Genomic DNA, 14,532 nt, shown 5'->3' with positions numbered 1-14,532 from the left:
GGTATACAGTGATGTCTTCAAAAAGTGAAGATGAAGATTAAAGTATCATTGCCAACGTCAGATTTGTTGCACTATTGTAACATTTTCAAGATAATAAAATACAACTCCTAACATTCTGATTGCCTCCTTGTATTATTGCAGTCGCTACCTCGGCGGGTATACGCCATATACGTGACTTCCTCAAATGCTCATAGTTGCTGCATTGGAACACAGTTATTTATACGTCCCTCACGCTGAGTCGTCAGAGAAACTATGAATAGAGCTAATGGAGTTCTTTGATGAGATTGCCGAAATTAATTTGTATTTTCACACAGCCTCGATTTCACCTTATCAGTTATCGATAAAAAAAACGTCACGTAATGACTAACAGTTGCCGAAGGAACTTGGGAATTGCTGTAAACTACTACTTCGATATGTAGCATCGATGGCAGTTAGTGACCTGGTACGTTGAAAGTCTGCGGTCTGCGGTCTGATCTCTTACTGTGTCTCGTAACTGTAGCTGTTACCACCAAGTTGCAAATGTAAGTGTAGATGTAACAGTTACATGCAGTGCATGATGCTACCGTATCTGCAGTCCCTACTTGAATGGTGACTCTACTTCTGATTGAAACTTCCTGGCAGATTAAAACTGTGTGCCCGAGCGAGACTCGAACTCGGGACCTATGCCTTTCGCGGGCAAGTGCTCTACCAACTGAGCTACCGAAGCACGACTCACGCCCGGTACTCACAGCTTTACTTCTGCCAGTACCTCGTCTCCTACCTTCCAGGTCCCGAGTTCGAGCCTCGGTCGGGCACACAGTTTTAATCTGCCAGGAAGTTTCATATCAGCGCACACTCCGCTGCAGAGTGAAAATCTCATTCTACTTCTGATTGTTTCTCGTTCTTATTCCACAAGCATACGCCTTACGACATACCCGTGCATTTAAATAAAATGATACAAGCTGTCGACAAGATTTTGAATGAAACTATTCAGGTTTTGTTGGCGCTTTTCGTTGATTATAAAATGTTACGATTATTTATTATTTCCAAAGCAATCGCCACAACTGTTAATTCATTTATTCCACTGTGAGACGAGAATGTCAATTCCTTCTTGGAAAAATGTTTCCAGTTGCCTGCATTGTACCCAGGCGTGCACGTCTTCTTCTGAAGCATGTCGACTGACATGAATGGCTTTCTTCTGGACACCAAAAATATGCCAAACGCATGGGGAGAGATCGAGACTGTGTGGAGGATGTGTAAGGGCTTCCAAGCGAAACTTCTGCAAGATAGTGGTCGCGCCATGGTTTAATAAGTAGTTGGTTTCTGACGATTGTGTCTTTTATAGTGTTTGGAGTCCGAACAACATGGATGTGTGAACTGTACAGTACAACGTATGGCAGTTCAGGTTGCATCATGTGTCTAAATGAGAACAGTATTTACGGACTTGCAATGAAACAACGTGCAGTGGCTAACCAGTGATGAAATGATCGGATTAGGTGATTTCTCAGATGTAGTGGACAGTTCTTATGTAGGATATGTGATGGACGTGCATGTGGCGTATCCTAATAGTTCGCATGATGCACACAGCGATCTGCCACATAAAACAATAAGTTCATGAAGGATGAGTAAAATGGGATGCAGAGTGTGGAGTTCGTGGAATTAGATCGAAAATGTGTGCATACTGCACTGATTCAAGTGCCACCCAAATATAGGACAAGGGTGTGTATCCACTAAAATGCTACTGATTGCCTATTTTCTGACATGTCTGCATAGTGCTGTAGATGATGCTTCCAATGCGGCGTGTGAGGTGTCTATCAAACCAAGAGGACATGTGGTTCATGCTGTGCAGCAGGTGAAGATCAGCCTGACGCACCATGACAATAAACGAGTTATTTGTGAGGACAGGGCAAAGGTCTTACTGCACCTGCAGTGTTCACTTGGATAATGATCATGATGATGATGGAGAGAAGATATATGTGTTGTAATGTAAAGTGTGTGTGTGTGTGTGTGTGTGTGTGTGTGTGTGTGTGTGTTGTGTACAGTTTAATTAATTTTAATTTTTTGCTGCCACTAACCATCCAAGTCAGTTATTTTCATAACAATGAGCATTGTGTATATTCCCCCCCCCCCCCCCCCCCCCCCCCCCCCGGCCAGGTAAAGTATCACAGCAAAATCTGTACAGGGTGTAAAAAGTGCAATAACAACTGCATTGTGAAACAACAACTGTAAATACGAACGTGCAACAAATGAGATGAAAATTGAGTACCACTTTCATGGGAAACTTGTGTAAAAATGTAATTATTGTACTTTGATACGTCTAGTCAATAAACTAAATAACCATAACTGTATATAATTGTTCTTATTATACAAGCTGTATCTTGAATCATAAATCTTGTACCAATAAACTAGTGTATTATTATTACTTTGACAGTTAAATGTATATGCTACATGCAGTAGAGTGGTGTGGTGTGTGTAATTTGGAACATGTAGGGAGCTAGTCATCATATTAAGACCTGTTCACTCTGTACTCTTAAAGAATGTATTCATTTTGTGCTGGCACCCCACAGTAAGATGTAATACAAAGTAATGTGGGGCTGCAGATGCTATATTAAGCAGTGCATAATTATTACTAACTTTAGCTCCTATACTTAGCACTATTGGTGAGAGAGTATACTTTTAATGGTGCAATGGAAATCTGTGATTGGCATCCAGTGTGATAGATGGCCACCAACGTCAGCCAGCAGACACAATAAAAAATTGTAACTCTACCATCTAGTGAGCAAGATGTATGAGACAGGCGAAATACCCTCACACTTCAAAAAGAAAATAATAATTCCAATCCCAAAGAAAGCAGGTCTTGACAGATGTGAAAATTACCGAACAGTCAGTTTAATAAGACACAGCTGCAAAAATACTAACACGAATTCTTTACAGACGAATGGAAAAACTGGTAGAGGCCGACCTCTGGGAAGATCAGTTTGGATTCCGTAGAAATGTTGGAACACGTGAGGCAATACTGACCCTACGACTTATCTTAGAAAATAGATTAAGGAAAGGCAAACCTACATTTATAGCATTTGTAGACGTAGATAAAGCTTTTGACAATGTTGACTGGAATACTCTCTTTCAAATTCTGAAGGTGGCAGGGGTAAAATACAGGGAGCAAAAGGCTATTTACAATTTGTACAGAAACCAGAAGGCAGTTATAAGAGTCGAGGGACAGGAAAGGGAAGCAGTGGTTGGGAAGGGAGTGAGACAGGGTTGTAGCCTCTCCTCGATGTTATTCAATCTGTATATTGAGCAAGCAGTGAAGGAAACAAAAGATAAATTTGGAGTAGGTATTAAAATCCATGGAGAAGAAATAAAAACCTTGAGGTTCGCCGATGACATTGTAATTCTGTCAGAGACAGCAAAGGTCTTGGAAGAGCAGTTGAACGGAATGGACAGTGTCTTGAAAGGAGGATATAAGATGAACATCAACAAAAGCAAAACGAGGATAATGGAATGTTGTCAAATTAATTCGGGTGATGTTGAGGGAATTAGATTAGGAAATGAGACACTTAAAGTAGTAAAGGAGTTTTGCTATTTGGGGTGCAAAATAACTGATGATGGTGGAAGTAGAGAGGATATAAAATGTAGACTGGCAATGGCAAGGAAAGCGTTTCTGAAGAAGAGAAATTTGTTAACATGGAGTATAGATTTAAGTGTCAGGAAGTCGTTTCTGAAAGTATTTGTGTGGAGTGTAGCCATGTATGGAAGTGAAACATGGACGATAAATAGTTTGGAAAAGAAGAGAATAGAAGCTTTCGAAATGTGGTGCTACAGAAGAATGCTGAAGATTAGATGGGTACATCACATAACTAATGAGGAGGTATTGAATAAAATTGAGGAGAAGAGGAGTTTGTGGCACAACTTGACTAGAAGAAGGGATCGGTTGATAGGACATGTTCTGAGGCATCAAGGGATCACCAATTTAGTACTGGATGGCAGCGTAGAGGGTAAAAATCGTAGAGGGAGACCAAGAGATGAGTACACTAAGCAGATTCAGAAGGATGTGGGTTGCAGTAAGTACTGGGAGATGATGAAGCTTGCACAGGATAGAGTAGCATGGAGAGTTGCATCAAACCAGTCTCAGGACTGAAGACCACCACAACAACAACATTATTACAGCTGAAAAAAATTGTGAGCATCTGTACTTATAAAATAAAAGATGTGAAATGGATACAATCTGACTGCTAAAATGCATTGTAGCACATGAAGGCAACTCACAAAATGGCATTGAGAGAAATACATGACATTATTCTGCGTTTATTGGCTGCGGTCGACCACAGTCTCTGAGATGCAGTCTTCATGTATGGTAGGAAAAAAAAAGAAGTGTCCCAGGTACGTCGTGTGGCCTACTGCTAGGAACATGTGCTCGGGAGGAGCTGAGCATTGGCTGCAGGGCCCTCCATGCCACGCAGACGTGGGGCGTCACACAGAACACAGCAGGGCCCCTGACCTCCAATGGTGGTAGGAGTGCACTGACTGCTCGTAGGGGCAGGGGGCGTGCTGGAGGCAACATGATATATCTTTAAAATAAAGATGCTAAGGTACCCATCCCCTCAGTCTTGTATTTACAGTAATATACATGTGTCTTTGGAATCAAAGTTCAAAGTTACAGTGTTTTAAAATAATGCAGTAAAACCTATCTGTAATTGTTTTAACAATCAAACTATTATGCACATTTTTTGAATTTCGTGCTGTTTTCCACGTTGGATGATAAATTATAGTGGTAAGCATGTTTATAATATCATAGTGTCAGCCATATTGCATCTGCTGTCTTCAAAAAGTCTAGCAATCGTGCAGGCTGTGCCAGTACTCCCAGCTGATAGCCAATGCCCCATATCTCATTTTTTTAATTTCCCACCATTTGTACCTCACCTTGAAAGTGACATTTGGGGGAGGCAGTCATAAATCATTACAGTCATGGATCACAGAAATTTTGTTAATTAGATAATTAATTAGTCAGCTATGACAATTTTCAAATCTTCAGATATTCAGGTTTTATAACAATAACAGGATTTAGAACAAAACCAAACCTTATTGCAAATATGTCACAACTCGTAAATAAACAATTATGATCAGAGTGGTACATCTCCAACATCCGCGAAAGGCAAAGGTCCCGAGTTCGAGTCTCGGTCGGGCACACAGTTTTAATCTGCCAGGAAGTTTCATCTCCAACACGGTTTAAATTTCGTGACGTTTTATGCTTAGGAGAACTGAGGAACGCTGCTGTGTTGTGTGAGGGTGTGGGTGAAATAGGCGCTGATCATTAAAATTGCAGCGTCTTGAGGGCTGTATGGTTGGCCCTTTGGTGCAGTTTCCCCTCCAGCTTGTAGTGTGGGTTGCCTACTCTGCCTTACTCCTACACCCGTATGCCTACAGCTGTGCTACTTAGGTTAAAGACTCCCAACTGAATCAGTGGATACGCAAGGTAAGGTTCGTAGTAAATTTGACTCGATCACTGAAGCAGTGTTACATACTCTCTCAACGGTGATGTTTCATGCCATTTCCTCCTTTAATTCTCGCTACTTCTCTCTATTTCTCTTTCTTCTTCTTTTTTTTCAGGCAGTGTAGTTCGAATGTGAGAGTCACTTATCAGAAGCAAGCTTAATCCTTGGTAGATCTACCAATAAACGATAAAGAATTAACAATATCGACACACTGAGTTGTTGATGTGCTACTTAATCTCCCAAGAATAATTTTTGTGTAAGGTGCCACATTTCAGAGAATTTTCTTTTTTGTAAAGAGGAATTAACAGATGAAAAGCATTATATCATTATTCCAGTTTTTTGATTGCCATCAGAACTATAGAAAGATTTGAAATTATAATGAAAGCCAGACCATTAGCTGCTGATAAATATCAATAGGGACAGCTGAAAATGTGTACCCCGGATCTCCTGCTTACATGGCAGACGCTCAACCCGACTGAGCCATTGGGGACATAGAGGATAGTGCGGCTGTTGAGACTTATCTCTGGCACGCTAAAAGCAAATTTACAAAATGTTGGTTCGAGGTATGTTCCGTTCGATAGCCCAGTAACAAGTTCCTTTGAAGGTTCCACGACAAAAGCACGTTCCTTACACGACCATAGCTCCATGATTATTGAATTGACATCGCATAGGCACAGTGTATCGCCATGCACTAATGAAAATGTTGTGTAATACGTGAAGTGTTATTAATTAAAAACCGTCGCATCCTTTCGTCGCAACTTATATATGGATCTGTCTCTCTCTTCATGCACTATTTCTGCAAGAAAGATAGAGAGAATGGTGTAGTACTATATGAAACGGTAGGGTCGTAATGGATAGGAGCGGATCTCGACACCTCCTCTGGCAAACCGTTATGTAGCTTTAACAAGTTTTCTGAAAACCACATAAGACGAACCCAGGAGAGATTCGTTCGACAAGAGTACGGTTCGTTTCTGTCCCATCTTTCTCTAGCAGAGAAAGTGTCTCACCCTCCAATGCCCCTGATGTCGAATAGACGCTTCATTCGAACTTTCCTTCCTTTGGTAAAGGAAGTTCACAGTGTATTTAGGGTACCGCAAAGTGCGAATGGTATTCAGGAGACAAAAAAAAAGTGTATGAAGTTCGGGTCCGCGCTGTAGATTTTTTGTGAAAACGTCGAGCTAAAATCATAAGTGTTTTGTGGTCATATTTAATTTAATTATCAATCTCTTTTAATATAGTTGTTATACAGAGTAGTATAATGGTCACAGAATAGATAAATTACAAGTTCGGACTATCATTGGCCGCTGTATGCCCCATGGGTTGTCTACATAATGGCATTGCGTCATTTTTTTTATTTCCTTTTCGAAGCTGCCGTAGGTCTTACATTCCTCGGCTGTGGCTTTTTAGGCTTCTCGGTTTCCTTTCGACGCGAGCTTTCCTGGGACTTGTGTTTTACATAATTCCCAGCATATTTATGAGTCATATACAACGGCATCTTTCACCATGTTATGATTGTCAGTGTAATACCGCTTTTCTCTTACGCTTCGGTCGGCTTAGCGTGAGTTTCTGTCTGTTATTTCACGATGACACCCTTAGTCATTTGATAATACACGGAGGTGACAAAAGTCATGGGATAACGATACGCCCATATGCAGTTGGCGTTAGTATCACTTACACAGGATACAAAAGTGCAGTATACTGGCGAAACTGTCATTTGTACTCAGGCGCGTCATGCGAATAGGTTTCCTATGTGGCCGCACGACGGGAATTAACAGACTTTGAACACGGAATGGTCGGTTGGTTGATTTGGGAGGAGGCGACCAAACAGCGATGTCGTCGGTCCCAACGGATTAGGGGAGGAAGTCGGCCGTCCCCTTTTACAGGAACGATCCCGGCATTTGCCTGAAGCGATTTAAGGAAATCACGGGAAACCTAAATCAGGATGGCCGAACGCGGGTTGAACCGTCGTCCTCCCGAATGTGAGTCCAGTGTGCTAGCCACTGCCTCACCTCGCTCGGTGCGGAATGGTGGATGCAGCATGGGACATTCAGTTTCGGAAATCGTTATGGGATTCAATATTCCGAGACCCACAGTGTCAAGAATGTGCAGAGAAAACAAAATTTCAGGCTTTACCACTCACCACGGACAACGGAGTGGCCGACGGCTTTCGCTTAACGACCGAGAGCAGCGGCGTTTGCGTAGAGCTGTCTGTCCTAACAGAAAAGCAAAACCGCGTGAAATAACTGCAGTAATCAGTGTGGGACGTTCGACGAAAGTATCCGTTAGGAGGGTGCGCTGAAATTTGGTGGAAATGGGCTATGACAGCAAATGACCCACGCGAGTTCCTTCGCTAACAACACGACATCGCCTGCAGCACCTCTTCTGGGCTCGTGACCGTGTCGGTCGGACCCTAGACGACTGGAAAACCGTGTCCCGATCAGATGAGTCCCGATTGCAGTTGGTAATAGCTGATGTTGGGTCCGAATGTGGTCCAGACCCCACGAATCCATGTGTCTAAGTGGTCAACAAGCCAATGTGCAAGCTGGTAGTGGCTCCATAATGGCATGGGCTGTGTCTACTTGAAATGGACTTGGTCCTCTGCTTCAACTCAACTGATCATTGACTGGAAATGGTAATGCCAGACTGCTTGGAGACTATTTGTTGTGACTCATGAATTTCATGGAGTCCCAAATATCGATGGAATTTTTATGGATGACCGTGCGCCATGTCACCGGGCCACAATTGTTCGCGATTGGTTTGAAGAACATTGTGAACAATTCGAGCGAATGATTTGGCCACACAGATCGCCCGACATAAATCCCTTCGAACATTTACGGGACGTAATCGCGGCTGTAGAGGCAGCATGGCTCGGTATATCTGCAGGGAACTTCCAGCGACATATTGAGTCCATGCTATGTCGAGTTGCTGCACTCCATCGGGTAAAAGGAGGTCCGACACGATATTGGCAGTATCCCATGACTTCATTCACCCCACCGTATATTCACAACTATCATGAAATGATTCACAATGCGATGTGTTTTCCGTAGTCACTACTGTACCTATTTACTGTAACGTCAATTTACGTTTCCGATAACAGCCACGAGACGCCAAATGCTGTAACATCGCGGTCGGCTCGTATAAAACGGAGAGATGGCGCTACAGACTCAACGGTGTATATTGCTTTGTAGCCGTCGCCGCCATGTTACATATCCTAAAACATAACCAAACTATTGGTTACTATTGCTTCTTGCCGGCCGTAGTGGCCGAGCGGTTTTACACACTACAGTCTGGAACCGCGCGACCGCTACGGTCGCAGGTTCGAATCCTGCCTCGGGCATGGATGTGTGTGATGTCCTTAGGTTAGTTAGGTTTAAGTAGTTCTAGGTTCTAGGGGACTGATGACCTCAGAAGTTAAGTCCCATAGTGCTCTGAACCATTTTGAACTATTGCTTCTTGTTCTTTATTTTAGTCTAATGCACGCAAAAGTTGTATGAAATATTAAATATTGAAGTGCTTTCGTGAGTAACACAGCGTCTGGAAGGAATTTTCAGATATTACTTTTCTTGTCGTAAATGCATATTTGATCTATGAATACGACGATTTGGCCTCCTTAATGTAACTCTTGTTTTGTTATAAGTTTCGAACAACCAAGAACAGAAGTATATGATCTGAATAGGCTGATTTCGTAATCAAGCATTTTCCTTCATAAGGACTGACGAAACTTATGCCCGGTCTACGTCCTCTTCCCGAAAATACGGAGAAAATATTTTGGTATGTTTGGTCGGTTTCCATCTTTCCTTGTCACAAAGTGATCGACTGCCCATAGGATCCCCAGTATCAGGAACATTAGCAAACATTTTCATCAGTCATCTAGAAAATCAGATATTTGAAAAGGTAACCAATAATGAAAGTCTCAAAATCATGTATAGGTTCAGATATGTGGTTGACATTATTTGTCTGGTAGATGAGCCAAGTGAAAAAATAGATAAACTCCACTCGGAAATCAACAAAGCTCATCAGAACTCTTGAAAAAGAAAATCAAATTTTCTTGACATTACAATAAAAAAAACGGCAAACATACATTTAACATCTTTAGAAAACTAACAGCCACAGACATAATAATACATTCCACATATAAATATCTCCACAACGAGAAACTTGCTGCACTAAGTCATTTGTTACATAGATTAAACAGAATCCCACTCAACGAGAGAAACTATGAAAAAGAAATGAATATAATCATACAAATAGCTAGGAACAATGGGTATGACACACATGTAGTACACAGGCGCAATAAAAAAAATAAAAACACAAATACAAAACAAACACATTTCCAGAATACAAGAGAACTCTCAAGCTGCAAACTTACAAACACCCCCAATAAACACACACAATGACAACACCACACTGAAAAGAACCAGATGGTACACCATGACTTACATACATAAATTAACACACACAGTTGCAAACATCCTAGAGAGATAGGGCTTCAGGTAGCATATAAGATTGGGCACACCCTCCAATCACACCTGCGCCAACCAGCTACCTGGAGGGACAAATTCCAACTGTCAGGAATATATAAAATTGAATGTCAAAGTTGTGATGCAGTATACATAGGCATGACATGCAGGAATTTTAAAACACGATACAAAGAACATATCAGGCGTTGGAAGTACGAAACAAACCATTCCACATTTGCAGAACATTTAAAACATCATGACCACCATCCTACAACTATGGAACAAGAAATGAAAATAATGAGAATAAGCAACCAGGACAAACATTTTATGCAAAGCAAGGAAACTTCCACATTCAGAAAGCAATTGCTGAAAACAAACATGTGATAAAAGAAGACACACACATCAGCACAGGCTCCCTACTACACTTAACAAAAATCGCCCTTCTCACACAACAAGTAAAAAAATTTAAAAAAACTCCCCCTCTTCGCCTTCTGGACACACACACACACACACACACACACACACACAGAGAGATCACAGATACTTAATAATTCCACTCGAAATTTGGCAACAACACCTGACAGTCGCCAACACAGACTAAAACGTTGCATCAGAACAACTGTTCAGTTCCTAGTGTTGTGAAATGCGGAAAAAAAAACGCAATTTGGCATTTATAAGAAGAGGAACAACACCAAAAATTGAACAGGAGCGTAATATGTAGTAAAGCGTCCACGCAACCTGTAAGAACAGTTCAAAAATATTACTACATAACAGCAAAAACCAACCACCAAGACTCCTTATTACCTGTAGGTACATTGACCAAAATGTAAACTAAATAGCAAGAATATGTACATATTCCAGGCCACTGAAGATGCCTTGCAGAAAATAAATGCGAAACGCGTATGACACGCATTCATTCAGTTGTAGTCAGACGCTCCATAAAGTAAAAATTATCAATATACCATAAATTCACCTAGAGAGTTTTTCAAAGTTGGTTTGCTAGAAAATCTAAAGTCAAATGACAGCAATATAACTTCTACAGTAAAAGTAAACAGCGCAACCAGAATTACTGTATATAAAAGAAATAGCTTAAACGAATTCGCTTACGAATAGAAATGTGATTCTTTTACTCTTTATACCATAACCAGAATGATTAGTACACTCGTAAATGACGCATCTGCCATTTTTGATAAAAACACCTCCACCAGAAGCTAATGTTTGGGGAACTAATGTGGGGGATGTAAGCTTCAAGTTTATGACGTCATGGCAACGCCCCTTTTTATACATCCATATGCACGACAAACACGTACAGACATGATGACCTAACCGTCGTGAGCTGAGCCATTGTTTGTGCATTACTGTATTTGTCTCGTAGTTATTAGCGAATCAAATCCGACTGTATTTTGTCACACAAGAAAGTTCGATCGTAGAGTAATGATGATTTTCATACTCGTATAGGTGAACGGTATACTGACGATGCTATAGCCGTATAGTGTTGCTCCTTTATTTATCCTTGGAGAGCAAGGTTCACGATTGATTTCCTGCAAGAAGTAAAAGAGCAAAAGTATTTGCCTTCTGGTCGAAACGGCCTAGATTGCTGTAAGTGCTAAGGCTTCCACGCCCAGTCTTAATTTGAATAAAATCCTTTTGAGTGTTAGACCGCGTCATTATGAAACACTAAAACAACTACGAAGCCGACGTTTCGACTGTCTTTGCAACGGTGCTCTTCAGTATAGAGCGACTTAACAGTTGCATTCTGGAGATGGTCTTACGCCGGCTATCAGGTGACGATCGATGTCACATTCTGATACGTCACTGGTGAGTTTGTAATGAAGATACCTGTGGACGGGTGGCTGTACGCTGGGCTATTGCCTTTGGTTATCTGACGTGTTTCGCAGGCGAATAGGCAGCTTGTAGTAAGACGTCGATCCTGCACAGCAATTCTTTTGTGTCCGCTTGTTTATGTTTGTGTATCCGGGTCGTTGGCTGGCGAACACACGTGGAATCGTAGGGCAACCAGTCCGTCGGCACCTTGTAACCCATCCCTCGCGTTCGTGCTATTGGAGCATTTAATTGTCTCAGTAGTCTCTATTATTTTCGCATTGCATTATCTTCAGCTGCTGGTTTAACATACGGGCTTTTTGAAACTAGATACAGCGGCCACAGTCCAGGTGGTGTTCGGCTAATGCACTTCCATCTAGATATAGGTTTTCCATAACTTCTCTAACTATGTTAAGGCAAATGACAGACATTGTTCCTTTGAAAAGGACGCAACCGTTTTCCTTCCCCAGTTTGAGCTTGTGCTCAGTCACTGAAGACAACCTCATCGACGGGACGTGAAACCCTAATCTTCCTTCCATCGTTCGTTTTTGCTACTCACTAATTGCTGTGCTGCAGGTTTTCTCCGATTATTGATGGTCCTGCAAGTATAAATAATTTCCTCCAGATTTTTTCCGTTAAATTCTGATCTCATGCTTCATAATCAATATGATGGGGCATGTTGACATTTGTTAAGACAATTTTTATTTCCTGACACAGTCACATTTATCTTGTGAAGTGCGACACAATTGTTGTTTTGGAGAGTGCTGTGATTGATAATGTAATTGCTTTATATTCTTTTCTTTAACGGAATGGCAGTCAGCTTTAATCTGCAGCCACCTTCAGATCAGCTTTGCAGCCTAATTATGACAACGTATGCACCTCTTAATCTAAAATGCTGATCTGAAGAGGGTTATAGATTATAGCCGCAGTCGGTAACTCGAAGTAGATCCATGATTCTCCTCCACTTAAATAAAATAAGAAAAAATTGCATTAAAAAAAATACCTCCACCATGCTGCACATTGATTTGAAGACGACCTATTGTTACGGCTGGAACGAGTACCATAAAAATATAAATCGGGTCTGACAGAATAAAGACATTTTTAATGAATATAGCAATCAGGAAAGTCTCCACGATAAAAATGTCGTAATTCATAAAACACACACATTGGCTTCAATGGATACGCCCAACCACTAAAAAGAACCAGTTTACATTCTGCAAGCCACAAAATAATCGATGTATGAAGGTAGTTTTTTATTTAATTTATCCAATTTGTAGGCTTTCGGAATGTGCCCATACAGCCATCGCAACACTGGAAATGTTATACACAGAACTCCTGAAGATAGACATTGACTGTGGGTATTGCATCACAGACACAGTCCCTTGGACTGTCCAGAGATGTCACTAAACCCGCCCAAGGATGTAAACAACCATGCATGAGCAGCGCATATTAGATGGAGGGGTCCGACAGCCGATCAATTCCAGTCATTCCACCAGGAAGGAGGTACACGGCTCGTGTTGTCTGTAGTTCAACCACGCCTAGACGGTCAGTACCGCGGTTCGATCGCGTCCGCATTGTCACTTTGTGCCAGGAAGGGCTCTCAACAAGGGAAGTGTCCAGGCGTCTCGGAGTGAACCAAAGCGATGTTGTTCGGACATGGAGGACATACAGAGAGACAGGAACTGTCGATGACATGCCTCGCTCAGGCCGCCCAAGGGCTACTACTGCAGTGGATGACCGCTACCTACGGATTACGGCTCGGAGGAACCCTGACAGGAACGCCACCATGTTGAATAATGCTTTTCGTGCAGCCACAGGACGTCGTGTTACGACTCAAACTGTGCGCAATAGGCTGCATGATGCGCAACTTCACTCCCGATGCCCATGGCGAGGTCCATCTTTGCAACCACGACACCGTGCAGCGCGGTACAGATGGGCCCACAGCATGCCGAATGGACCGCTCAGGTTTGGCATCATCTTCTCTTCACCGATGAGTGTCGCATATGCCTTCAACCAGATAATTGTTGTTGGCAACCCGGTCACGCTGAACGCCTTAGACACACTGTCCGGCGAGTGCAGCAAGATGGAGGTTCCCTGCTGTTTTGTGTTGGCATTATGTGGGGCCGACGTACGCCGCTGGTGGTCATGGAAGTTGTCGTAACAGCTGTACGATACGTGAATGCCATCCTCCGAGCGATAGTGTAACCATTCTGGCAGCATATTGGCGTGGCATTCGTCTTCATGGACAACAATTCGCGGCCCCATCGCGCACATTTTGTGAATGACTTCCTTCAGGATAACGACTTCGCTCGACTGGAGTGGCCAGAATGTTCTCCAGACTTGAACCCTATCGTACATGCCTGGAATAGATTGAAAAGGGCTGTTTATGGACGACGTGACTCACCAATGACTCTGAGGGATCTACGACGAATCGCCGTTGAGGAGTGGGACAATCTGGACCAACAGTTCCTTGATGAACTTGTGGACAGTATGCAACGACGAATACAGGCATGCATCAATGCAAGAGGACGTGCTTCTGGGTATTAGAGGTACCGGTGTGTAGAGCAATCTGGACCACCACCTCTGAAGGTCTCGCTGTATGGTGTACAACATGCATTGTGTGGTTTTCATGACCAATAAAAAGGCCGCAAATGATGTTTATGTTGATCTTTACACCAGTTTTGTGTAAAGGTTCCGGAACTCTCCGAATTGAGATGATGCAAAACTTTTTTTGATGTGTGTATATCACAGATAAGTTTGATTTAACATTCCAAGTA

The 14,532-nt window shown here is 42.2% G+C and overlaps 1 protein-coding gene across 2 annotated transcripts in view; it reads left to right on the top strand.

Annotated features, from left to right (window-relative positions):
* LOC124596613 (thyroid receptor-interacting protein 11-like) overlaps window positions 1-14,532 on the top strand; it is a 477,631-nt gene that overhangs the window by 113,930 nt on the left and 349,169 nt on the right. The gene's annotated exons all lie outside the window — the stretch shown is intronic.

Source organism: Schistocerca americana, chromosome 2 (genome assembly GCF_021461395.2).
Source record: "Schistocerca americana isolate TAMUIC-IGC-003095 chromosome 2, iqSchAmer2.1, whole genome shotgun sequence".
Classification (NCBI taxonomy): domain Eukaryota; kingdom Metazoa; phylum Arthropoda; class Insecta; order Orthoptera; family Acrididae; genus Schistocerca; species Schistocerca americana.
Note: the sequence above shows the minus strand (reverse complement) of the source record. Positions and strands in the feature narration are given on the sequence as shown.